The following is a 26,048-nucleotide window of genomic DNA, read 5'->3' as shown; positions in this document are numbered from 1 at the left end:
TTCGAGTTAATGTTGGTGGCCAATCTCTCACATTCCTAGTTGACTCAGGCAACACCCACTCCTTCCTCAACACAGCTTTAGTTGTCGTGTTGCTTGTTGTCCAAGATATCAAACCTATTGCAGTGACTGTGGCAGGTGGTGTTCAACTATACTGCACACAAGTAGTGAAGCAATGCAATTGGGACTTTCAGGAAACTACGTTCAAGACTGACTTCAGAATCCTTCATCTTGGCAATTATGATGGGTTTTTGGGGCTTGACTGGTTGGCAAGTCATAGTCCTATGGTTATTGATTGGGAATATAAGTGGTTTTCTTTCCAATCTCAAGTGTCTTGGATTACACTACAAGGTGAATTGCCTACTGACTGCACTTACACAGTCATGAGTATTGAATTGGCTAGTGAGGACAGTAGTGAAGACAGTAAATATATCCCTGAAGTACAAGCTTTGCTAAAAAATCCTCTGTTGTTTTTGAGGAAACAAAAGGATTACCTCCTAGAAGGAAATATGGTCATACTATACCAATAATCCCTAGAGCCACACCTGTAGCCGTTAGGCCTTACATAGTAGCTCTTCATCTAAAAACTGAAATGGAAAAGCAAGTCAGAGAGTTGTTGCAAAATGGTATGATCAAACTCAGTCGTAGTCCTTTTTCGTATCCTATGCTTATGGTTAAAAATAAGGATGACACTTGACGCATGGTAGTTGACTATATGCATTTGAATGCCATAACAATGAAGGGAAAATATCCCATTCCTGTGATAGATGAGTTATTGGATGAATTGCATGGGGCTTGCTGGTTTACTAAACTAGACTTGAGATCAGGTTATCATCAGATCAGATTGGCACCTGGGGAGGAATTTAAAACTGCATTCCAAACTCATGAAGGACATTGTGAATTCTTGGTTATGAGTTTTGGGCTCTCTGAAGCTCCTGGCACTTTCTAGGGAGCTATGAACCTGGACCTGCCTGCATTAAGGGAATTTGTTTTGGTGTTCTTTGATGATATCTTAATCTTCAGTAAAACTCTGAAAGAACATCTAGTGCATGTGGACAAAGTGCTCAGTACACTGCAAGAGAAGCAGTGGAAAGTCAAGTTAAGTAAGTGTTCATTTGCACAACAACAAGTTTCTTATTTGGGCCACATTATTAGTGACAAAAGGGTTTTCACTAACCCCTCCAAAATTTGGCTGTCCAGAATTGGCCCACTCCAGTTAATGTGAAGGAGATTAGAGAATTTCTAGGCCTTACTGGGTATTACAGAAAGTTCATTAGGAACTATGGCATGATTAGCAGACCACTGACTAAGTTACTGAAGAAGGGTACATTGTTTGTGTGGACACCAGCTGCTGATATTGCTTTTGTAACTCTCAGACAAGCTCTAATTCAAGCTCATGTCCTAGCCCTACCTGATTTCTCCCTGCCATTTGTCCTTGAGACTGATGCCTGTGATACTGGAATGGGAGCAGTGTTAATGCAAAAGGTCACCCACTAGCATTTGTTAGTAAAGCTCTAGGCCAAAAAAACAGAGGACTGTCTGTGTATGAAAAGGAATATATGGCCATTCTGCTTGCTATGGAACAATGGAGATCCTATCTGCAGTTCCAAGAGTTTGTTATTAAAATAGATCAGAAAAGTTTAACTCACCTGTCTGGCCAAAGATCACATCTCGCAACACAAAGTTTTCACCAAACTTCTTGGGCTTAATTACAGAATAATGTACAAAAAGGGCACTGACAATTCTGCTGTAGATGCACTTTCTAGAAGACCTCATCCATCTTCTCAAATAATGGCCATTTCTTCTGCTCAACCTTCCTGGTTGCAGGAAATTATTGATAGTCATGGGCAGGATCCTAAAGCTCATGAGTTGTTGCAACAAATGGCTGTTAATTCAGCATCCAGACCTTCTTTCTCTCTTGTTAATGGTTTACTCAGGTATAAAAATTGCATCTGGATTGGCAATTATGTGCAACTTCAAGCTAAAATATGTCATGCCTTTCATGCTACTCCCCTAGGTGGTCATTCTGGTTTCCCTGTGACCTACAAGAGAATTCATGCTTTGTTTAAGTGATCTGAAATGAAAACTTTCATCAAAGAGTTTGTGCAGTCCTGTGTGATTTGTCAGAAAGCTAAACCTGAAAGAATCAATTACCCTAGCCTTCTATCTCCTCTTCCAGTTCCCAGTAAGGCTTGGGAAATAGTTACTATGGATTTTATATCTGGGTTGCCCCCTTTTGATCACTTTGGCTGTATTATGGTGGTCATTGATAAATTCACTAAATATGACCACTTTGTTCAAGTCAAACACCCTTACAATGCTCCTAAGATTGCTGAACTTTTCTTGGACAATATCTATAAGTTACATGGTATGCCCCTGTTCATTATCTCTGACATATATCCTGTCTTTACTAGTCAGTTTTGGCAACTTCTCACTAAGAGGACAGGGACCACTCTGAACATGAGCACAGCTTATCACCCTGAGACTGATGGTCAAACTGAAAGAGTGAACCAACGAGTTGTGTGCTACCTCAGATGCTTTATTTTTGTTCATCCTAGGAAATGGAACAAGTGGCTGTCACGTTGTGAGTTCTGGTACAACACCAACTGGCACTCATCATTGGGGAAATCTCCATTTGCAGTTCTGTACGACCAAGAGCCCAGATACTTTGGTATTACTCCTACTGATAATATTGATCCTGTGGATATGCAATAGTGACTGGACTCTAGAATTATGGTACAAGATACTGTCAGGCAGCATTTGCTCAGAACTCAGGAAAGGATGAAAACTCAAGCTGATAAGAAATGAACTGACAGGGTATTTTCTATTGGTGACATGGTGTTCTTGAAACTTCAGCCTTACGTGCAAAAATCAGTTGCCGCGCCAGGACCAACAACAAGTTGTCCTTTTGTTACTTTGGGTGATTTCCAGTGTTGGAGCGCATTGGTGAAGTGGACTACCGACTGGATCTTCCTCCTGATAGTAAGGTACACCCAGTATTTCATGTTTCCCAACTGAAGCAGTTTATTTCACCCAAATATGCAGTTTAGCAGTCCCTACCTTCGCATGACCTTGCTCTCTAAGTCCCTCTCCATGTGCTACAACAATGTATTAGGCGCAAGCACAATATTTCCATTGCTCAGGTCCTGGTAGAATGGAGTGGGTCCCAGCAATCCGAGCCTACCTGGGAGGACAGAGATGCTTTGCAATAGATGTTTCCACGGGCTCCGGCTTGGGGACAAGCCGTGATTCAAGAACGAGGGGATGTCAGCAGCCCGGGCGTGACACTGAAGATGACACAAGCGTGCAGCGGAAGGCACGGGATTCAAGTCGTGGGCCAATAGGTTGGCCCACTCGCATTCGAAAATCTCCCCAGTGGCTTGCAAGCCCAAACAAGGCCCGCTGAGGCGGGTGTAACGGTAGCCAGTTTAAATACCCCTCGTTGCGCCCTGTGAGAGGGGGGAACGGAAAGGAGGTGGCTTCAGCCAGGCTAGAGAGTGTTTGTAATTCGAATTGCTGTGTGGGAGGTTGGGTGGAAAATTAATACAACTCTCGAACCCTAGATCTCTTCCATGGAGGTAGTGGGAACCTTACAGAGGCCTCCTGCTCCCGGACGTCACCTTGACTCATCGGGGCTTAGCCAACGTGTTCCCATCATGTCACAAACGCCCTCCCATCCCTTTTCTATGGATTGCAACCTTAAAATCTTATTCTGGAATGTGCATGGGTTGAACTCCGGTGCCAAGCGCATGGCCGGCCGCAAACGTGATCACCACTGCCTCCCCTACCATTGTATGCTTGCAAGAAACCAAGCTCACACATGTCTCGGAGTCCGTCGTTCCCGACACGCTGGGCCCTCCTTTTGATGATTACTACTCCCTCCCGGCCATTGTAACCCATGGAGGCTTCTCCTTGCGTGGTGTCGATCCCACATCTCCCTCTCTAACCCACTTGTCGGCGAGCATCACATCACTGCCTTGGTTACTCCCTCCGTCGGCGATGGCCATTGGTGGCTCACCAGTGTGTATGAACTCCAGGACGATGAGGCTAAGCTAGAACTCCTTGCCGACCTCCACGACGTGTGTGAGCCCTGCATCGGGCCCTACCTCCTCGGTGGGGACTTCAACATGACTACTTCTGTGGCTGACAAGAATAACTCGAACCTTAACCACCATGTGATGAGCAGATTTCGGTGCTTCATCGTTGACGAGGAGCTTTGCAATATGTACCTACACGGGCGCTGCTACACTTGGGCTAGTGAGCGTGATACGCTGACCCTTGTGCGGGATGAGATGATCCTATGTACTTCTGGTTGGGAGATTGCACACCCCTATTGCCTTCTTCACTGCCTCTCCTCGGCAGCATCCGACCACTGCCTGTTGGTTGTAGATTGTTCCACGCATCCGCAGGGCACGTGGCATTTCCACTTCGAATGCTTTTGGCTGAAGCTCGAGGGCTTCCACCTCGTAGTATCCAACTCGGTCCTCCCCGATGCTGATCCGTTCAGGCGCATTGTGGCTTGCCTTAAGGCCTCCGCGCGACACTCATAACCCACAAGTATAGGGGATCGCAACAGTTTTTAAGGGTAGAGTATTCAACCCAAATTTATTGACTCGACACAAGGGGAGCCAAAGAATATTCTCAAGTATTAGCAGCTGAGTTGTCAATTCAACTACACCTGAAAGACTTAATATCTACAACAAAGTATTTAGTAGCAAAGCAATATGGAAGTAACGGTAACGGTAGGAAAAGTAAGAATAGCAGTTTTGTAGTGGTTGTAACAGTAGTAGCAACGAAAGTAACTTAGCAAGGATCAATATGTGAAATGCTCGTAGGTAATGGATCGGTAATGATAATTATGTCGGATGATATTCATCATGTAGTAGTCATAACCTAGGGTGACGCAGAACTAGCTCCAATTCATCAATATAATGTAGGCATGTATTCCGTATATATATATATATATATATATATATATATATATATATATATATATATATATATATATATATATATATATATATATATATATATATAGTCATATGTGCTTATCGGAAAGAACTTGCATGACATTTTTTGTCCTACCCTCCCGTGGCAGCGGGGTCCTAATGGAAACTAAGGGATATTAAGGCCTCCTTTTATAGAGAACCGGACTAAAGCATTAGCACTTGGTTAATACATAAACTCCTCAAACTACAGTAATCACTGGAAAGAATCCCAATTATTATCACCTTGGGGTATGCGGATCATAACTCGTAATAGGTGTCTACAACTTGCAAGATCGGATCAAGAACACACATATATTCATGAAAACATAATAGGTTCGGATCTGAAATAATGGCACTCGGGCCCTAGTGACAAGCATTAAGCATAGCAAAGTCATAGCAACATCAATCTGTGGATACTAGGGATCAAACCCTAACAAAACTAACTCGATTACGTGATAAATCTCATCCAACCCATCACCGTCCATGAAGCTTACAATGAAATTACTCACGCACGGTGGTGAGCATCATGGAATTGATGATGTAGGAAGGTTGGTGATGATGATGGCGACGAATCCCACTCTCCGGAGCCCCGAACGAACTCCAGATCAGCCCTCCCAATGAAGAACGGGAGGCGGCGGCTGCTCCGTATCGTAAAACACGATGAATCCTTCTCCTTGATTTTTTTTCTCCCCGGATGTGAATATATAGAGTTGGAGTTAGGGTCGGAGGAGGTCCAGGCGACCCACAAGACAGGGGGCGCGCCCCCACCCTTGTGTTCACCTGGTGGGTCCCCTCTGGTTGATTCTTTCGTCGGTATTTTTTATATATTCCAAAAAATCTTCGTAAATTCTTAGGTAAATCCGAGAACTTTTATTTCTGCACAAAAATAACACCAAGGCAATTCTACTAAAAACAACTTCAGTCCGGGTTAGTTCCATTCAAATCATGCAAATTAGAGTCCAAAATAAGGGCAAAAGAGTTTGGAAAAGTAGATATGATGGAGATGTATCAGGCACCCCCGGCGTTGGAGTACACGCACGGTTGGCAACGTCTCTCTTCTGCTCAAGCTTGCACGGGAGCTGATTGCCCTTCTCGATGCAGTGCAAGACTTTCGCACCCTCTCCCCTAGCGAGGCTTGGCTCTGGAGCAAGCTCAAGAGCATATACCTCGGGCTGGCTTCCCTTGAACGATCCATCGCGTGCTAGAGAATGCGCCTCGCCTGGCTCCACAGTGATGCCGCCGTCGGCTCCTACCCCAAGGTGCACACCTCGCACAAGAAGCAACATAGCTTCATCGCATCTCTCCGGGTGGGTGATCAGATCATCATCGAGCATCATGCTCTGGCCAAGGCGGCCTTCACGATATCCCCGACGTCCTTGGCTCAGCCGGCGAGCATGGCTTCTCCATTGACCAGACCCTCCTGCACGATGAGCATTTCCATCTCGCTGATCTCAAGGCACCATTCTCCGAGGAGGAGATATGGTGTGCCGTCAAGAGCTTACCGACCAGGAAGGCGACTGGCCCGGACGGATTCAAAGCAGAGTTCCTCCTCGCCTGTTGGGACACCGTCGACATTTGTGAGGCGTTTGACAAGTTATACACCGCCAATGACAAAGGCTTTCAGAAACTTAATGAGCCACTCCTCACCCTGCTTCCCAATCATGCGGACGCCAAGGCTTTCTCTGACTACTGCCGCATCAGCCTGATCTAGCTTATTGCGAAGCTGTTCACAAAGGTGATGTCCCTACGTCCCGCGCCCAGACTTAGTGCCGTGGTTTTGACTAACCAGAGCGCATTCATCGCCAGCTAGTGCATCCACGACAACTTTCTACTAGTTTAGCAGACGGTGCGTCTCCTCCACAACCTCAAGGTGTCGCGCATGTTGCTGAAGCTTGATATCATGTGGGCCTTCAACATCGTCCACTGGCCCTTCATCCTTGCGACTTTGCAGCACCTCGACTTCGGAAGTCTATGGCGTGACTGGATCTAGATTCTTCTCCCTTCTGCCTCCACGAGTGTCATGATCAAAGGCCACCCGGGGATACCCCATTGACCATGCATGCGGACTACTATAGGGGGACCCGATGCCCCCATGCTCTTCGTCATCGTCATCGGCGTCCTCAACTGCATGCTTACCCGTGCCGTCGACCTTGGTCTTCTTCAAAGACTCACGACGAGGCACGCATCCTCGAGCATCTCCCTATATGCTGATGACGTCTCTATCTTCTGACACCTCGAGCGCCATGACATCTCGGCCATTCTTGAGCTACTGCGTGTTTTTGGGCTGGCTTCAGGGTTGTGCACCAACTACAACAAGTGCTCGGCCGCTCCCATATAGTGCACTAACGAGATGCAGTTTCCGGTGACACAATTTCCGATCAAGTATCTTGGACCACCGGCACCGCTATCCATCTGAAAGTTGTCTACCACGAGCCTCCTATCGATCATCCATAAGCTTGAGCGGAAGCTATCCACCTGGTGTGCGTCCTTCTTCTCCAAGGGCGATCGCCTCACCTTGGTCCGCCACGTCCTGTGCGCCATCACCACACACTTCATCATCGCCATTGCCTTCAATCAATCCATCCTCAAGAAGGCGAATTGGATCATCCGTGGATTCCTATGGGCTGGGAGCAAGGACGCCAATGACGGGCAATGCCTTGTCAACTGGCAGAAGGTTTGTCGCCCGATTTCCCTTAGCAGACTCGGCATCCACAACTTGCAGTGTACGGGCATCACCCTCAGGACACGCTGGCTATGACTCCGACGCACGGATCCTTCGAGACCATGGAGCAATCTGCACATCCCCCATGACCCGAACGTCGCTGCAATCTTCCGTGCGTCCACTTCCTGGATCATCGGTGACAGAAACACCTGCAAGTTTTGGAGTGACCACTTAATCCACGGCCGCTCTGTGGCCGACATCACGCCGCTTGTTCTCACGCTCGTTCCTCGGCGATGACGCAAGCTCCGCATCGTACAGGCGGGCTGCACCTCCGGGCCTGGGTGCAGGATATCTAGGGTGCTCTTGGGCCCACCACATTGGTCTAGTAGGTCAAGCTTTGGCACTGCGTTTGCCACATCACGCTCACCGACTCGCCAGACTACTTATGATGGCGCTGGACCTCCTCGGCTACCTACTATGTTAGTTCATACTACCAAGCACTCTTCATAGGTGGAGGACCCTCACTAGATTCTAACATGGAGGCCTTGGGCGCCGCTTCGCATTAAGTTCTTCATCTGGCTCGCGCTTTAGGACGGATGCTCGACTGATGAGCACCTCGCTCGTCACAAGCTACCTCACGAGACCTCTTGCGCCCTATGAGATCAAGCGGATGAAACCGCGTAGCGTCTCCTAGTAGGATGCTCTTTCTCCCGGTATATGTGGTACGAGATCCTAGGCTAGATTCGATCAAATCCTAATCTACCGAGTGCAGACACTGACTTCCACTCCTGGTGGGCCTATTCATGTGACCGTGCTCCCGGGACGGCGTCAAAAGGCCTGGCTTCCATCATCATCCTCACCGCATGGTGGCTCTAGAAGCACTGAAACACCCGCATCTTCGACGGCGAGCGACCTTTGGTCTCCCACCTTGCCAGCGTAATTAGAGATGAAGCGCACCTTTGGGCTAGGGCCGGCACCACCGGGATCCAACACATCGTCCCCGAGGGCTAGTTTTTGTTCTTGTTGGGGCTGAGCAACCCCCAATCTGTCTGCTTCTAGATCACTTACATGCCTTCGTGTGTACATGGCTTTGTGAGTTGATGTAATCCCATGTTGTTATTCTCTCCTTCTATCAGTGAAAAGATACGCAACCTTTGTGTATTCGCGAAAAAGAAGACAAAAGAGAACAATAATGTGAAGATGAATATTTTTTCAGAAACTTGATATTTCAAACAACTTGTACATGATGGACGAACAAAGCACATTGAAATATATTGCCACTTTATCAAAGAGAAGTTGGATGAAGGAAATACTTGCATCATGTATGTGAGCTCATCCCCTCGCAAAGAAAAACAATGCATGTTCATCAAATCAATTCTACCGGATAAACTTTTTTCGGTCTTTTGTAGTAGCAACATAGCCATCCCTCTCTTTGAAAAATACATGCAGGTATTTACGAAAATGTTTCACAACAAAAGCAAGATATTGATTCTTATTCTGCTTATGCATTTTTCCAAAAGTTTTCCTGGCAAATCCTATTTGATATCTTATGTGTTGTTAGTTTACCACCACTATCTGACTATGTTATAAGCTATTAGGCTCCTTCTGAACCTTGCATAGCGATAGTGTTATCAGGTTCTTGCCCCATACAAATGTGCCGATTACGGGCATGTCGCAGCAAATGTGCTATTAGGCTCCTAGTAACTAGAACCAAAGATGCGCGTTACTGCACAGTTGTACCTTACCATTGTTGGAACAACTATTTCTACATGCAGCTTATTAGAACTAATGATTATCTTCAAACACTATGAATTGGCCGGCCTCATGGAGATTGCAGGTTCGGAACCTCTCGTAAATAAGTAGATTGTCATTGACATCAGATATAGTGGTTTTGCCTACGAACGACGCAATTGTCAGCTCCATCGTACGTGCACACATACATGGTTTCGAGTTGGCAAACCATAGGCATATAAACAAAGAACTTACAGTGTGTATATTATATGAAGCATACGAAACAATTTCATGTCAATAACCCTTGTGACTATCAAAGAGAGATAAATATGCAATGCATGAATATTAGCTAGCAAGGACTCCCAGAATATTACACATATGGTCCATAATACTGAACTTATGAATCTCACGATATCAAAAAGCCCGCCTATCCGAGAAAGGAGATATCTCAGTAGTGCCAACAAATAAAAAACGGTTCATTAAACTATATTTACTTGTAAATAAAAGAAAGTAGAAGATCGATACATCAAGTACAAAATCATCCTACATTGTCAGGACTGAAGGGTAAGCAAGAAGCTCATTACTTGTGATGTGATTTACATCAAACCTACAAAAGAGAAAAAAATATAGTAAGATGTAAACAGAACTATATGGCTTAGGTACTCGATGTACTTAAGCCAGCTGGGCTAGCTCAAGATGGCAATCAGAATTCTTGATGATTGAAGCTACTAATTACTAAGCTCCGTCCAGTCCAGGCATAATAAAATTGTACAATCTGAGATTTCTTTTTTGGACTACTACATATTTATCTGCAAATTGAGTGAACACTAGTAGCAGTGCCTGAGAAACATTTAGCTAAATTATTTATCTTGTTTGGAAATTTCCCAGAATCCCATCAATTCTTGTGACACGGGAGCGAAACATAGTTGACATGATATCTATGAATAATAAGTTAATAACAGATTAACTAATTAATTTGACAAATAATTCTGTCCAACAACCAATTAAAAACAGTTCACAACCACATCTATTATTTGAGAAATGTCATGCCAAATATACCAGTTTTAATATTCTCTGTGAGTTTCACTAAACGCTACAATTGGAATTTTAATAGCTATGAAATCTGGAGATGCTCGAAGAATGAAAATGAGCTGACATTATCAGTATTAAGTTGGGACCTGTGTGGTTGCTAAAAATCCTATAAAATTTCAGATATCCTTAAATACAACCACTTTGACAAGTTAGCAAACAATTAAATTTGCAAGTGCTTGTCGCGATGGGTTACAAAAGCATGCGGATAATCAGGGTAAAAACTAAAAACATGAATCTGAGATTCTGTATGCTTTTGGATTATGTGAGTAGGCTAAATTTCCCCCTGTGTTGCTAGTACTCATGAACTGATAACAGATGAGGAACTGCTTGAATGATGTTTGTTTAATTTAAGTTACTGAGTATTCGACTATTCTTATAGATGTACAACAAGATTCTATTCACAATAAGTTGGGTTCGAAATATCACCTGGATATCTATGAAGATCTTATGTGGTGTGGATGCTCTATTGATCATTTACATGTGTTGAAATTCTTTTTGTGAAGATCTACCCCAATTCTTGAGCTTACATATATACCCTCTATATATACATGCATTTGTGTAATACGAGATACTCCTTTAGTAATCTGGCAAAAACTGTAGAAATCATCCAGAAAGATAGGCGTTTGTGTTCATAGAGGCCCTTTGAAACGGTTCAAACCTGCAATACTTTCATGCCATTTTTAGGATCTATTTACATGCAATGAGTTGATGGCATCTATATGTGTAAGATTTCTCTTATTTCCTGATGCTAAATCAGAAGCATTCATGTTTCCCATCTGCAACTCATTTGCCTCTGTTGTTAATAAAATTTGCATTATACTTGCCCTGTTATGCAGGGAAAATACTCATGAGTGTCAGGCTGGTAGTTAGCTATAATGGCCATATCATTAGGCGCAGTGCGGAGTAAGTGTTCTTAAATTCTTATGCTAACAACAACATATTTTGATCCTTATTTTCTGAAAAAAGTTCAGAAGATATGTTCAAGACTGAAGTTAATTGCTTGTTTGTATTAACAAACTTTTCAGTGCATGTGATAATATAAATGATATCAATGCCATAAAATCATAGAAAGAATAACAGAGGTTTGTGGAAAGAATAGGACAACAAATTTGTTGATCAAAATTTCAGCCAGGTTAAAAGTAATATGCATAACCATAAAACTCACTTGAGAAATAACCTCACAATAGTTGAATTAAGCATTTTTATGTACTTTTGGGAGGCCTTATTAACTAAAGATAGCACAATATATGATGTAGTTGTAGAAGATTGAAAAAACAAATCCCGCAAAAAAACAAAGATTGATTTTTTTCTAACATTTCCTAGATAGCGGCAAACATACATTATAGGTTCTAGGATATAGCAGTTAGCATTAACATTCCAACATTGAAGTGTGCATTATATTTGAAAATGCACTTTATCTGAATCAAATACCACTATGCTGCACTAGTAGGCCAGTGAAAAGACTGTTTTGATACCATCAGGTTGTTACCTTACCATCTATCCATCATGAACCATGTAAGGACCCTCCTTCTTTAGCCTTCTATAGTGAGCATCTGATGAAATCCAAGAAGATGATCATTTCTTTGAAAATAACTTTAGAAATGACAAAACAGGATTGCAGAGTCAATTGTCTGGTGTCTTTCTAAATAATTACCAACTGATAGACAAAAGTAAGCGCGAAATGTTTTAATATGATACCTTATCATCATTAGCCAGAACATACCATATCTTATAGTCCCAATGTTCAAAAAAAGTTTGAAGTGTAAGCGATGCAAAATGCTGTTGATTAGAGCAATAACCGATTAAGTTTTTTTAATAGTTTCGCTAGAGTTTGACTGTTTTTGAATAGTATGCACATGAAAGTAGGAAACATACCATATAGGGAAATGAAATACTCCCACCATCCCATAATGTAAGATATTTTTTAACACTACACTAGTGTCAAAAAAAAATCTTACTCCTTCCGTTCGGAATTACTTGTCTCGGAAATGGATGTATCTAGAACTAAAATATGTCTAGATACATCCATTTCTGCGACAAGTAATTCCGAACGGAGGGAGTACATTATGGGACGAGTAGCATCTAAAATGCAGTTCACACCATAGAAAATAGATATCTGGTTAACACAGCAAGCACATAACAACTAAATATAGTCCAGTTCAAACAAACATAGCATTATTGAGATCATGTGCCAGAATTTGGCCCCAATCTGTAGGAAATAGTTCCCGAATAGACCCTAATAATAAGTTAAATGGCATAGTATCATTGTTGCGCAAGCAACCAAGAAAATGTTGTTGAAAAACAGTCAAATTCTAGCCAATTTTTTTAAAAATGATTAATCTACTGCTTAGGGTCAAAGCGAGGTGTTTTTTCTGCCACTCGTCGCTTAAGCATCGCTTAAAAATGTTTTCTTGGACACTGCTTAGTCTAGAACACACCTTCTCTTGGTTATCTAGATTCACTTTTACAAAAATGCACAACCAACACTTTGTACCACCCATAATCTTCATCCACGCCACGTCGCCACAGCAAAAATGCTGCGATGCAAAAAAGTACGGCCGATCCAATGTAACGAATGAAACCTGTACACGCACTCCAACGGAGAAGACACAACCCACCAAACTCAGCGCTCAATCAACCGTAGTTGGCACCACAGACTCTAGAACACGCACCACCCTCCGCAATCCCTTTAGCACAATAGCCGTGACACATAGGAACCAATGACAGTTTACTAGCATCAGCTACAGGGCCCACAGACCGGCAATCTCAAGTCATGCAAGTGGCCAGCAAAAATAACAAAAAATCCAGTCTCAAGGGGGAAATGGTGCGCTGCAAGACAACACGAAAAGAACCCTCATTCATCCACAATGCCTATACACACTGCCAGAAGAACACATCCATGAAAGGAGCAAATGAGCTATCCTATGTTAGCTACGACCAGAAACCCCCTCGCTATCAGTCTGAAATGCCAACAACTCGTGTGGGCATCTCGGGGGGGCGACGCGGGTGGCGAAGTGTGCGACGAGGCGCCGCTCCCAACCGACGAGGGATGGACGGCGGTCAGTGCTGACGGTGGTGTTGTGGGCCGTCCGGTGGTGCTTTGCTCCCGCCCGGACCCGGCACTACCCCTGGGGGTCTCGCTTCTGGGCTCTGGCCGGTTGGAATCCGACGATGAGGATGAGGAGCTCGTGGACGATGACCTAGATGGTAGCGTGGGCCTTGAGCGCGACATGTCCACAGTGGAAGATTTTGTGGCCCATGCGGCAGAGCTAGGGGGCTCGCTCGTTGCAGCGCGGCGGCGCTCCTTTGGCACTGGTGGCCGCGGTTCCAGGTCCATGGCGAGCCAGATCTGGCTGCCGCCTGTGCCTACGAGTGCGACAGCGGGGTCACTCCGGCCGCCTACTCCACTGATGCCCACATCGGTGGTGCTGGAGCCATTTGACTCATGGCCGGCCGTGGGCGCGCTGACCTTGTTGCCACCAGCGACGGCATGGAGGAGCGCCCGCGTGCGAGCCCTAGCATTCGGGATGATGTGTCTCGGGTCGGGCCTACACTTGGGCCTGTGGTGCCTGTGAGGCTCCCTCGGCCCATGACCCCTATGTTGGCGATGCAGCGCGGGTTGGTGCCTGGTGGGCCTGGCCCATTTTCTGCGGTTTCCCATGTGGCTGTGGAGGCAACCCCCCAGTTAAGTACATGTGGGTGCGAAGGGGCTAGACGGATCCGACACTAGGGTTTCTAGCCACCAGAATGGAAGGGCGGCGGTGGTGCTAGTGCTCGTCGTCTCCACCGTGTCCTTTCCCCTCCGCCGCTCAAGCGTTTCTTCGCAGAAGTTGTCGCCATGGGCTCCAGGGATGAGTGTCGTGCGTCCTAGCAGCCGCTTTCATCGCTGGAGCCAGTTGAGGAGAGGCACCGGGAGCGTGACCTACGGGATCAGGCGCAATGTGACCGCCGGGGCGCACAAGAAGGGGATTGGGGGTCCTCCGCCGCCATGCTGGGTTAAGGAGCAAGAACGCAAAGAGCAAGAAGAAAGAAGATGTGCGGCGTCTGGGCCCAAATCTGGAGCGCAATGAGTGACAACACCCATTCTGTGGTGACCAAGTGGGCGACCCCTATGCCAACGACAAGCAGGCCAGGAACACAGACAAGCCAGCGATACCCTCAGTGGCGGGCCTACTTCCACTGGCACTTCCATCCTCGTTGCAGGGCACGACGCTCGCCCACATTCCGGTGGAAGATCCAGTCGGTCCTGAGTGCTTCAAGTGTGGCAGGGTGGGCCATTTCCAATCCAAGTATGAGTTCGAGCCGCTCTATGTCCTACGCAACAAAGATGACCATCCCTCGGTGCTTTGCCCTACTAGGGGAGAGCTGCTCATGCTACAGACGATGGGGCATGCGATCCCTTGGGAGGGCTTCTTTTGCCTCCCGTTCGCAAAAGAGGAGGCGCAGGCACCAAGGCTATCTTTTCGGCCACGCTGGGGGGTTCTTGTTTTAGGGTATCTTAGAAGAGGAGCTCGCACAGATGGTGGAGGGATATTGGGACTAGAAGATTATGTAGATCACGGTGAAGGAACTTTCGGTGGAGTTCCCTCGCGCTGACATCCTGACCATGGCCACTTGCAGCGGAAGTTGTTCCTGTCACGCAACGACATCATGGCGGACAGCCATGCGATGACAATTGATAACCCCTAGCGCCTGGTCATGTCGGAGGTGTGGGGAAGCTAGGCTCAAGGTGTCCACTACGATGATTGAGGCCCCTGGCAGTGGATGTGGCCTCATTGAGCAAGTCGGGGCCTGTTCACATGAGGTTTGCCTGCTGCAAGCTGGCTAAGCTCAGGGGCATGACGCAGACTTGGTTCAATGGTGAAGCGTACAATGTCAGACTCAAGCCTGAGCTATGGTGGGCTTGGTAGTGCTCCACCAGCCTTGGATAACAATGGGAAAGGGCCAGATGGAAACAATAAATACAAAGATGACAACATGGACGTTGACTCGATTGACACCTAGACCTGGGATAGGTTAGGTTAGCTCCAAAGAGAAGGGCGCCAACTCGAAGGACAGGGCGACAAACATGGTGTAGATTCTGGTCCAATCCCTCCTCCGGCCACCAAGGGCAAGGGCAAGTAGATGGCAAGGCATCTTTTGATTAGTACGACCCCAACCTAGGGTCGCCGCTACCTTGCATGCTTGCATCCTCTTTGGGCAATCTAGAGCTAGGAAAGGATGGAGCGACTCCTGTTCAGGAGGTGAGGGGCTCATCATCCTCGCTCGGAGTGTGCGGGGGGCCTTCTGAAGTGCTCGATGAGCCCACCCCTCTTACTCCTGCTCCCACGATGGGCAAGGTTTTCCCCCTCTCTGCTACCGAGCATGCTGAAATTGTGTGGTCCATCCATGCGTTGAGGCAGGCCAGCAAGGAAGCTTGGTTCGCTGAGGCAAGAAGACGGTGGGGCGCAAGGTTTTCCCCAAGGCAGGGCGGCGCAAGCTATTGCAAGCTCCGAGGAGGCCCAGAAGCATACACGCCTAGTGGTCATGGCGCTTCTCTCGCCATGTCCTGCCATCGGGTCTTCCAAAGGTGTCTCGGGCGGCTCGGGAGAGGTGCTGATGGCTGATGCAGGGAGGTCAGAGACAGTGCCCAGGGCCAAGAGACCCCAGGTGGGCAGCCTCATCATGCTGCAGCATGCGAAGCTGCTTACGCCTGAGAAGAATCTGCAACTATCAGGTAACCAAATCCCTCGCCACCCCATTCCCAATGTTTTTTTTCAGATGATCATTTGCTTGGGGTTCTTCGAGATTGTGGCGTTATTCCTGTGTGTGGGGGTTCTCCGGGTGAATTTATCTCGCTCCTCCATTCTAAGCAACAGGCACATGCTGCCCTTACAGCAGTTGTGGCAGTCGTGACGGCCATCGTTGCATTAGGTGGTACGGAATTGGGGGATTCTGCACCCCTAGCATCTCACAACCGCCACCCACAAACCAAAAGAGATGCGAGAGGGCAAAATCTCTATAGAAACGCCATGATATCCTACAAGTAGGCCCATACACACCTAATCCACACGGCACACATTGACAAATGGGCACAAAACCGCCCCAATCCCCGACCATCATAGGCTATTCGTGGGAACTTAGAAATTGTAAGGGATGCTTGAGCTTGCTTGGTCTCTTTTTATCATTTCTTGTATCCATATCTCTTGCTAAATGTTGTATTTTCATTATGAAAGTAATGGAAAAGGAGAAAGCCTATTAAAATATCTTATTAGGAGCATGGTGTGTCTATCACATTGATGAATTGTTGTCTTTTTGGGTGAGAGATTGTACCATGCTAGAAAAGAGGCATCAAAAGATATTTTAGGACAGTCTCAAGCACCCTTTCAAATTTATCTTTGTCAATTTCGCAATCCTCTTTCATCATCATCGCTTAAAAAGTCAATAAAGTTGTTGATATTAACAACAGTTTAAGGGTTGCACCTTTATACTTCTGCAAAATGGTAGATGTATTTTCCCGTGGAGAGCCGTTTCATGTGGTTTGTTGGCCAGAATGGATTTGTCTCCTCCAAGCTTGATCAACTGTGGGCTTTCCAATTCAAGTTTGTTTTTAATTTTGTTGCTACTATTATGTTATGTATCAAATGAGGCGATGACACGGTTACAAGGGAAAAAACAAACCATAAGAAAATATGCTTTAAGGATGAACACATTTAATCAACATGTTTTGTGACTATATATTTATTAAAATTCATAGCATTGTACCGTAAAAAGGGGTGCCGCAACACCTGCCATGGTATGGTACACTTTAAAATATGCGTCGACAAACTTGAGAACAAAGAAAAAAGCGCTCCGTTTCTTAAGAAAGGAATTTCAAAGAAAATTTGGACGTGAAAACTCTCATTTCCATTCATGAATGAGCGATGGCGCGTGGGCTAATTAACAAGAGCGATAACTCGAGAGATGCACGTGAGGGATATGCGTTGGTCGGCGGGGGTGACCACGTGGGAGTAATGCGCTTGGGCATTGAATGCATGTGAATTAAAAGCGCATGTTTGCGCGCACGAGGCATCGACTATGCCATTTTTGGATGTTTGCTCATGGGTAAAAACATCCAAACCCCAAAAGAAATCCTCCAAAAATGCCTCTCTTAGTCCTCCTTGGTATATGTTCCGAATCCGATAATAAGGCCATCTTCAATCATGGACGCATTTTGTCTGGTTTTGTCCGTTTGAGGCTGCATGCACAAAAGACATGACAGAACGGAAGACCCCATTCTCGGAGCAAACCTAGGCCGGCGTTTGCATCTGAAACAAAACAGACTGCAGACGCTCCAGCAACTCGCTCGTCCGCCCACGTCCGGTTTGCATGTGACCTTGGCGTGCCTGTCATTGAAACAGAGGGGCCCACCCCCACCCATCCACCCACCCATCCTTCTCTCTCCTCCTTTTCCCACCATGGTACAACACTGGCCAGCCAGCCACTCCGGCGCGCAGCTCGATGGCGAGGGCAGGCGGGGAGAACGCGGCCGGTGCGGGCGCGGCGCGCAGGTGGGGCCGGGCTAGCGCACGCAGGCAGCGGTGTGGGGGGGCGCTGACGCAGCGCGGGCGAGGTAGCGAGGCGGCATGGGCCACATGCAGGTCCAGGCGAGCGCGCGTCTGTGCAGCCAAGGGCGCGGATGTTGCAGGGCGAGCCGGCGGCGAGCGCGTCAGCAACGGACGCGGGTGCTCGGTGAGCGCATCGATGACGGACGCGGGTGCGGGGTGCAGCTGACCAGCTGTCGCGCAAGCACGACGTTCGCGGGTGAGCCCAAGAGGGCAGGGCGCGCCAGCGCGGCCGAGGGCGGGACACGGGGAAGGCGCGACTGCTGGATGGCGAGCGGCGACGCCGCGCACTTGCGCGCGGGTGAGCGCAAGCGTGCAGGACACGCCGGCCTAGCCGAGGGCGGGAGTCGGAGGAGCGTGTGGCTGCTGCAGGCGAGCGCGTCGGCGGCGGGTGCCCTGAGCGTGCCCACGTCGCGCGCGGGTGCTCGGCGGACCACTGCTGCAGGCGCGAGCGAGTTGAGCTCGGGGCTGCAGCTGCAGGTGAGGGCGGCGGCGGCGTTTCTTTCGAGCTGCAGCCGGAGCACTGCATTTTTCTTCGTTCTTTTCAAAAAGTTGATGCTGTCAGGTTGAAACTTGAGATGGGTATTCGCGCTGGGTACTCCGGCCTTGTCCGCCTGTACGACACTGTTTGTCTTTTTGTTTTCGGCCTTAAATGAAAAAAAAACGAATACAATTCGTGACCGTTTGAGGTTTAGTGTTGAAGTTGGCCTACGCTACATGAAATAAAATACAGGGACTAGCTAGAGGATGAACTTTTTTTAACCATAGCAGAGATGGGTCTGTCCGAGATAACATTGGACCGCTGAATTGCACAAGTCGGTAAATATGTTACAGTTAAAGGACTGGAGTGTGAAACGGAAACCTAAAAAACTGTCAGCGGACAGATCTCATGAGACGCGCCTCCAGAACTTTTCCTCACTCCTCTTGGTCCTCCCCAACTCGAAACCCTAACAGCAAAAAATCCTCCAAAATCCATTCCGCCGCCGCAGCCCGCAGGCACACCCCAACGATGGCGGCGGAGCTTGTGCGGGAGCTGGGCGAGATTGAGGAGCTCGTGGAGGAGATACTCATCCGCCTCCTTAAGGACGAGTCAGGTAATCTCCTCCGCTCCTTCCTCGTCTGTAAGCCATGGCGCGACCTCCTCGCCGGCGACGGCTTCCGTCGCCGCTACGGTGATTTCCACCGAACACCTCCCATGCTTGGCTTCTTCCACATCTGGCCGGAACCCTGTGCCGAGTTCATCCCTACGACGGATTTCGTCGCGCCCGATCTCAACCCACGGCACCACTATTCCGTGGAAGATTGTCGCCACGGCCGCGTCCTCCTTCGGTACATCGATGAGGATGAGAATATCCCATTGCTGGTCGTCTGGGACCCCATGACGGGCAGCGAAACATTGCTTGGCAGCCTCGAGAAGTTGGGAACGGGAAGCTGGTCTGCCTCGGTGCTCTGTGCTGCGGACAACTGCCGCCACGGTGACTGCCAATCGGGTCCATTCCGCGTCGTTTTCGTCTTCCTTCACCATGAAGAGGAGGTCGCTACGGCGTGCGTGTACTCATCGGAGACGGGTAGTTGGAGCTCTTCGGCCGTCACCGATGTTGGTACGTTTGAGGATGAAATCCATTTCTCCATGCCTAGTGTACTCGCAGGAGACGTGCTCTATTTCCTCCTTTTCCGGGGCCAGGATGTTGAAGGTTGCAGTATTCTCAAGTACGACTTGGGAACCTCCTGTCTGTCAGAGATTCATCTGTCGGAGGAGATACAGGATGCCATCAACAGTCCTATCCTCATCGCATCGGACGATGGTCGGCTAGGGCTCGCTGACCTGTTCAATTTCGAGCTCTCCATCTGGTGGAGAGAGGTGGATCCCGATGGAGTTGCGTCGTGGGCAGAACGCAGAGACATCGACCTCGAGACTCTTCTTCCCACTGGTGATTTCAAGATATCACCAGAATTGGTTGGCTCCATCGAGGGCACTGACATCATTTTTGCAACCACAAGTCTAGGCACCTACGAAATTGATCTCAAGTCACTGACATCACCTTTGAAGATGCTCTCCAGCTGGCTGAATCAAGATCCGAATGTCAAATGGACCATCTTACCCTACGTTAGCTTCTACTATCCTCCAGGTACGTACCTTAACTTCCTTTTATATATATAGTTGTGATTTGGGAATAGATATTAATATATCATAAATATATTTCAGTTAGTGGCACAAATGAAAATAGTGAATGTGTAATCAGACCGTAAGATGCATGCTTTCTCAGCCTAATGACTTGTTCTTCCATGATTGTTTCTTTGTTCAGCGGTGGATGGTATTGTGGATGAAGAATCAAGTGAAGATGGACATGGCAATGAGGAAGCATAAGTCTCAAGCATGGAAATTCAGTTTGCTGTTTGTCTTGCGTTTGGTTTTCAAGTTGGATGGATGATGGGATAGTGGTGTGAGTTTGATGGGTGATGGAAGAGCCTGTCTCTATTTTTGATAGCCATGCTATGGATGTTTTTGTTGTTCAAACCCAGATTCCATTTAGGCAGGGGAAAATTAATTGTCTTTTGTGTAAAAACTGGCTGCAAGTTGTATGCATAATTACACATTTCTCTCTACATAAAATTGTGCTGTTATATTCATGGGTTCACGGTTGTCTAATTTGCCACACGAGAAATTCGGTCTTACAGCAGGAAAGGTTGCTGCCCCAGAAATACTGTAGACAATATATATCAACAAAATATATGTAATCATCATTGAAGCATAAAGAATGCCTCTACTGAATACCCATTTGTTCTTGTGGGAGTACCTTGCATGGGCTTCCGCGGAACCTATATTACCTTCTTACCTGTGAAAAATGGAGGTAAGAGGGACCATGTTAAAAAAACCTCAATCTAGTAAGAACAGATGCTGCCAGTCCTTACATTGTTTTAGAAATTTTCCCTCCTCTCTAAATCTGATAAGAACAGATCCTATTTGGTCAACTCCCATATCCTACGTTTTCTTAGTTTAAGGGCTTCTGAAACTTCTTTGCGTCTTGTGACTTGTGGTACGCCTTAACGCATGCTCTAGCTTCTTGGCTCAGTCTAGTGGTTATTCTCTGTTGGTGTATGACACCAGTGGTGTTGTGACTCTCTACTATTGTTGATCTGCGCTACTTATACTGTTGATCGATGCGTATATGGATGATACATATGTTTGTTCATTCAGATTTTGCACAAATGAGTAAGATGTGTGGTTTGGCAATGTGGGATTTAATGTGCCGATTTATGCTAGAATTATACCTTTCATTCTCTCCTTCATGCTTATCGTTCTAAACAGCTGGATGGCCTCTTAAGGTGACATACACATACACCCCCCTTCGGCTGGAATAGGGTTGATGGCTTGGTCTTATACTTGGTAGGTTTATTTCATGTGAAATGCTTGCCTTCGGCTGGTCTTGTGTATGCTTATCCTCTTGAGGATTTCCTTGAATAGGAAATTTCTTAACATAGACATGTGGGTCAGATCATTAGCATATTGGAAAATGGTTGGGTGGACTTAATTTAATCTGAAAGCTTAACCAATACTTAATTTAACTGTGGGATTTGACTTAATGAGGTTTAATCTAAACTTACAGAGAAAGACTATTGTTGACTTAAGTGAGGTTTGGCTGATTTGGTTGTGGATTTTATGCTATAGTTGGAATACTGGTTGTCTCGGTTGCCATTCGTGGTTGGCTTTAGTTATGTCTATTGTTGGCTTGAATGGGTCATAATTGTCGGGCTCTGTCTTCAGAATCAGGCGAATTTCAGCTTTCGTCAAGGTTAACCTCAAATATGAATATTGCATCTCTGGTTAGAGATGCATACATTCTAAACCTTAACCTAATTCTTTTATCTTTATGATTGTTATGCAGGCTCTAATCCAAAAGTGAGTTAAAATGATGAGAAGAAGATGGCTTGAGGTAGGTCTTTGGACCCACTTATAAGTTGTAACATATACTAGTACATTTCCTCATTATCAATAAATTTTATTTATTATCCAATTATATTCATTTTCCTGTTGGCATTTTGATTTTGTAATTTATGAACCTCCCCCTTGTATGACTTTACAAATACGACTTTGTAACATTGAATTCAATGTTGATTGTATTCCTTCTTGATTATTCAGTTTTCTTTGTTTGAATTCCAATTCAAATAACTCTATACAATCAAGTCATTGTGTCATAAGAATAATTGCACCATGACCCAAATGTGGAAAAAAGAACAAAGGTCATCCCAATTACCCGCACTTGGCTAGACTTACTGTTTTCAAGGGAGAAGTTTTAAATTCCCTCAAAAAAATTATGCATGAACTGCAATGCACAATCGGGAAAAAAGATCTCTGTTCTATCATAACCTATGTGTTATGCCTCCAGATTGTTAACTTGAGATTAAAATTATTAGTAAACATTACTATGTTCATTTGAAAATGGCATGATCATCCATAGAGACAAATGGCTCCTGGTAGCATATGCACTTATACTCACAAAATATACTTAATTAGAATTCTTAAGAAACATGTTCTTTTTCCATAATCTAAATCTTAATATAATATATGTGCTTGTAATTTAATACAAAAAATTGTTCAGTTGCAAAAGAAAAAGAATTATTGCTCTAAATATATAAAAACCTTAGCACTATTTTTTTTTCATTTTACATGAAGTGAAAACTCGTTTTTCTTGCAAAAAATTATAATCACAAAAGACTTGAACATCCTGTTAGTGATGCCGCATTCTTGCTGCCATGCTTTGTCGCTATCTACTTCTCAGCCACGGTCATTGCAATCATGGTGTCTTCTACCTAAAACCTCGCCATCACATCCTCAATCAAAGCCGAGCACCGGCTCCTGAATGTATGCAACACATGGCTTAGGGTGGCGTGCTGTAGGTGAGGCACATCGTGCCCATCGACGAACATGCATGTGTGTATATCTAGTACCATGGCTGGTTTTATCAGTTTGTTGCGAAGCCAAACGAGAAAATGATGTGAAACTGAGTAATTTTTCAGAAATCCTATATTGCAAACAACATGAGTATCATGAATGAACAAAGCACACTGAAATATATTACCACTTCATCAAAGAGAAGTTGGATGAAGGAAGTACTTTCATGATGTATGTGAACTAATCCCCTAGCAAAGAAAAAATATGTATGCTTATCAAATCAGTCGGTACATAACCACATATTCTTACTACCTTCTACCGTATAAACTTATTTCGGTCTTTTGCAGTAGCAGGATAGCCATCCCGTCTTTTGGAAAAAAATACACACATGTATGACAATGTTTCACAACAAAAGCAAGAAATTGATTCTTATTCCGCTTATGCATTTTATTTCATTTTGGTGTACATATTTTTGTTTCCAAAAGTTTTCCTAGCAATTCCTATTTGATATCTTATGTGTTGTTAGTTTACCACCATTATCTGACTATGTTATAAGCTATTAGGTCCCTTCTGAACCTTGCGTAGTATAGTGTTATCAAGTTCCCCCCATACAAATGTGCTGATTATGGGGATGTTGCAGCAAATTCGAGCTTACCATTGTTGAAACAAGTACTTCTACAAGCAGTATATTAGAACTAATGATTATCTTAAAGCACTATGTTAGGATTTGATGCGATGTCTGTTTGGTATTAGGCTCGGACATTTGGCACCCTTCATCAAGGGGATATGAGTAGCGACATGTGTGTTGCTAAGATGGTGGCTTCAGGCATATTTATGTATTACTTTGTAAGGTCCTTGTGAATAATTAATAATATGGCTGCATGCATCGTCCAGGTGCAGAGGTCGGGGGTATATCCTCCTTTTCAAAAATATATATCTTAAAGCACTATGAATTGGCCGGCGTCATGGAGATTACAGGTTCGGAACCTCTCATAAAGGTGTAGATTGTCATTAACATCAGATAAAGTGGTTTTGCTTAATTACCAACGACGCAATTGTCTGCTCCATCGCACGTGCACACATATATGGTTCCCAGGTGGCAAACTAGAGGCACATAAGCAAAGAACTTAAAGTGTGTACATTATATGAAGCATACGAAACCATGTCATGTGAATAGCCCTCATGACTATCAAAGAGAGATAAATACGCAATGCATGAGTATTATCTAGAAAGGACTGCCAGAATATTACACATAAATGGTTCGTAATTGAACTTATGAATCTCACGATATCAAATATTTCACCTATCCAAGAAAGGAGATATCTCAGTAGTGCCAACAAATAAAAAAACATTTCATTAAACTATATTTACTTGTTAATAAAACAAAGTAGAAGATAGATCAAATACAAAATCATCCTATACATAGTCAGGACTGAAGGGTAAGCAAGAAGCTAATTACTTGTGATGTAATTTACCTCAGACCTACAAAAGAGAAGAAAAAAATACCGTGAGATGTACATAGAACCATATGGCTTAGGTACTCATTGTACTTAAGCCAGGTGTACTAGCTGAAGCAATCAGAATTCTTGATGATTGAAGCTACTAATTACTAAGCTCGTCCAGTCCAGGCAAAATAAAATTGGACAATCTGAGATTTGTTTTTTAGACTACTACATGTTTATCAGCAAAGAGAGTGAACACCAGTAGTAGTGCTTGAGAAACATTTAGCTAAAATTCTCTTGTATGCAAATTTGCGAGAATCCCATCAGCTCTTGTGACATGGAAGGGAAACATAGATGATATGATATCTATGAATAATAATAGAGTAACTAATTAATTCGCTAAATAATTCTATCCAACTAGCAAGTAAAGACAGTTTACCACCATATCTATTATTTGAGAAATGTCATGCCCAATACACCACTTTTAGTATTCTCTGCGGGTTTGACTAAACACTAACAATTGGAATTTTAATAGCCATGGAATCTGGAGATGTTCAAAGAAGGACAATGAGCTGACATTATCAGTATTAAGTGAGATCTGTGTGGCTGCGAAAAAGCCTAGAAGATTCTAGGAATCCTCAAATACAATCCCTTTCACAAGTTAACTAACAATTAAATTTGCAGGTGCTTTTCAGGATGGGTTACAGAAGCATGCGGATAATCAGGCTAAAAACAGGAATCTGTATGCCTTTGGATTATGTGAATAGACTAAAGTTTCCCGTGTGCTGTTATTACTCGTGAACTGATAACAGACTGAGGTACTGCTTAAAGGATGTTCGTTTAAGTTACTGATGCTGTATTCAACTATTCTTATAGATATACAACAAGATTCTATTCACAACAAGCTGGGTTCAAAATATCACCCGGATATCTATGAAGATTTTCTGTAGTGTGGATGTTCTAATAATCATTTACATGTGTTGAAATTCTTTTTATGAAGATCTTCCACAATTCTCGAGCTTACATAGCCTATATATACATGCGTTTGTGTAATCTGAGATATTCCTTCAGTAATCTGGCAAAAACTGTAGAAATCATCAAGAAAGATAGGCTTTTCTGTTCATAGAGGGTCTCTAAAACAGTTCCTAATTATTTCATCTCATTCTTAGAATATATAGTTACCTGCAATCAGTTGATGGCATCTGTGTGTCTAGAATTTTTCTTATTGCCTGATGCTACATCAGACGCATTCAGTTTTTCCCATTTGCAACTCATTTGCCTCAGTTGCTAATAAAATGTGCATTATACTTGCCCTGTTATGAAGGGAAAATACGCGTATTTGTCAGACTGGTAGTTAGCTACAATGGCCTTACCATTAGTGCAGTGCGACAGTATGTATTGTTAAATTCTTATGCTAACAGTAATATATTTTGATCCTTATCTATGGTACAAAAGATATGTTCAAGATTGAAGTTAATTGCTTGTTTGCATTAACAAACTTTTCATTGCATTTGAGAATAAACATGATATCAATGTCATAAAATTGTAGAAAGCAAAACAGAAGTTCTATGGAAAAAATAGGACGACAAATTTGCTGATCAAAGTTTTAGCTAGGTTGAAGGAGTATGCATAACCATAAATTTTTTGAGAAATAACCTC

Source organism: Triticum dicoccoides, chromosome 1A, assembly GCF_002162155.2.
Source record: "Triticum dicoccoides isolate Atlit2015 ecotype Zavitan chromosome 1A, WEW_v2.0, whole genome shotgun sequence".
In the NCBI taxonomy this organism is placed as follows: domain Eukaryota; kingdom Viridiplantae; phylum Streptophyta; class Magnoliopsida; order Poales; family Poaceae; genus Triticum; species Triticum dicoccoides.
The sequence above is the reverse complement of the archived record's forward strand: the minus strand, read 5'-3'. Positions refer to the sequence as shown.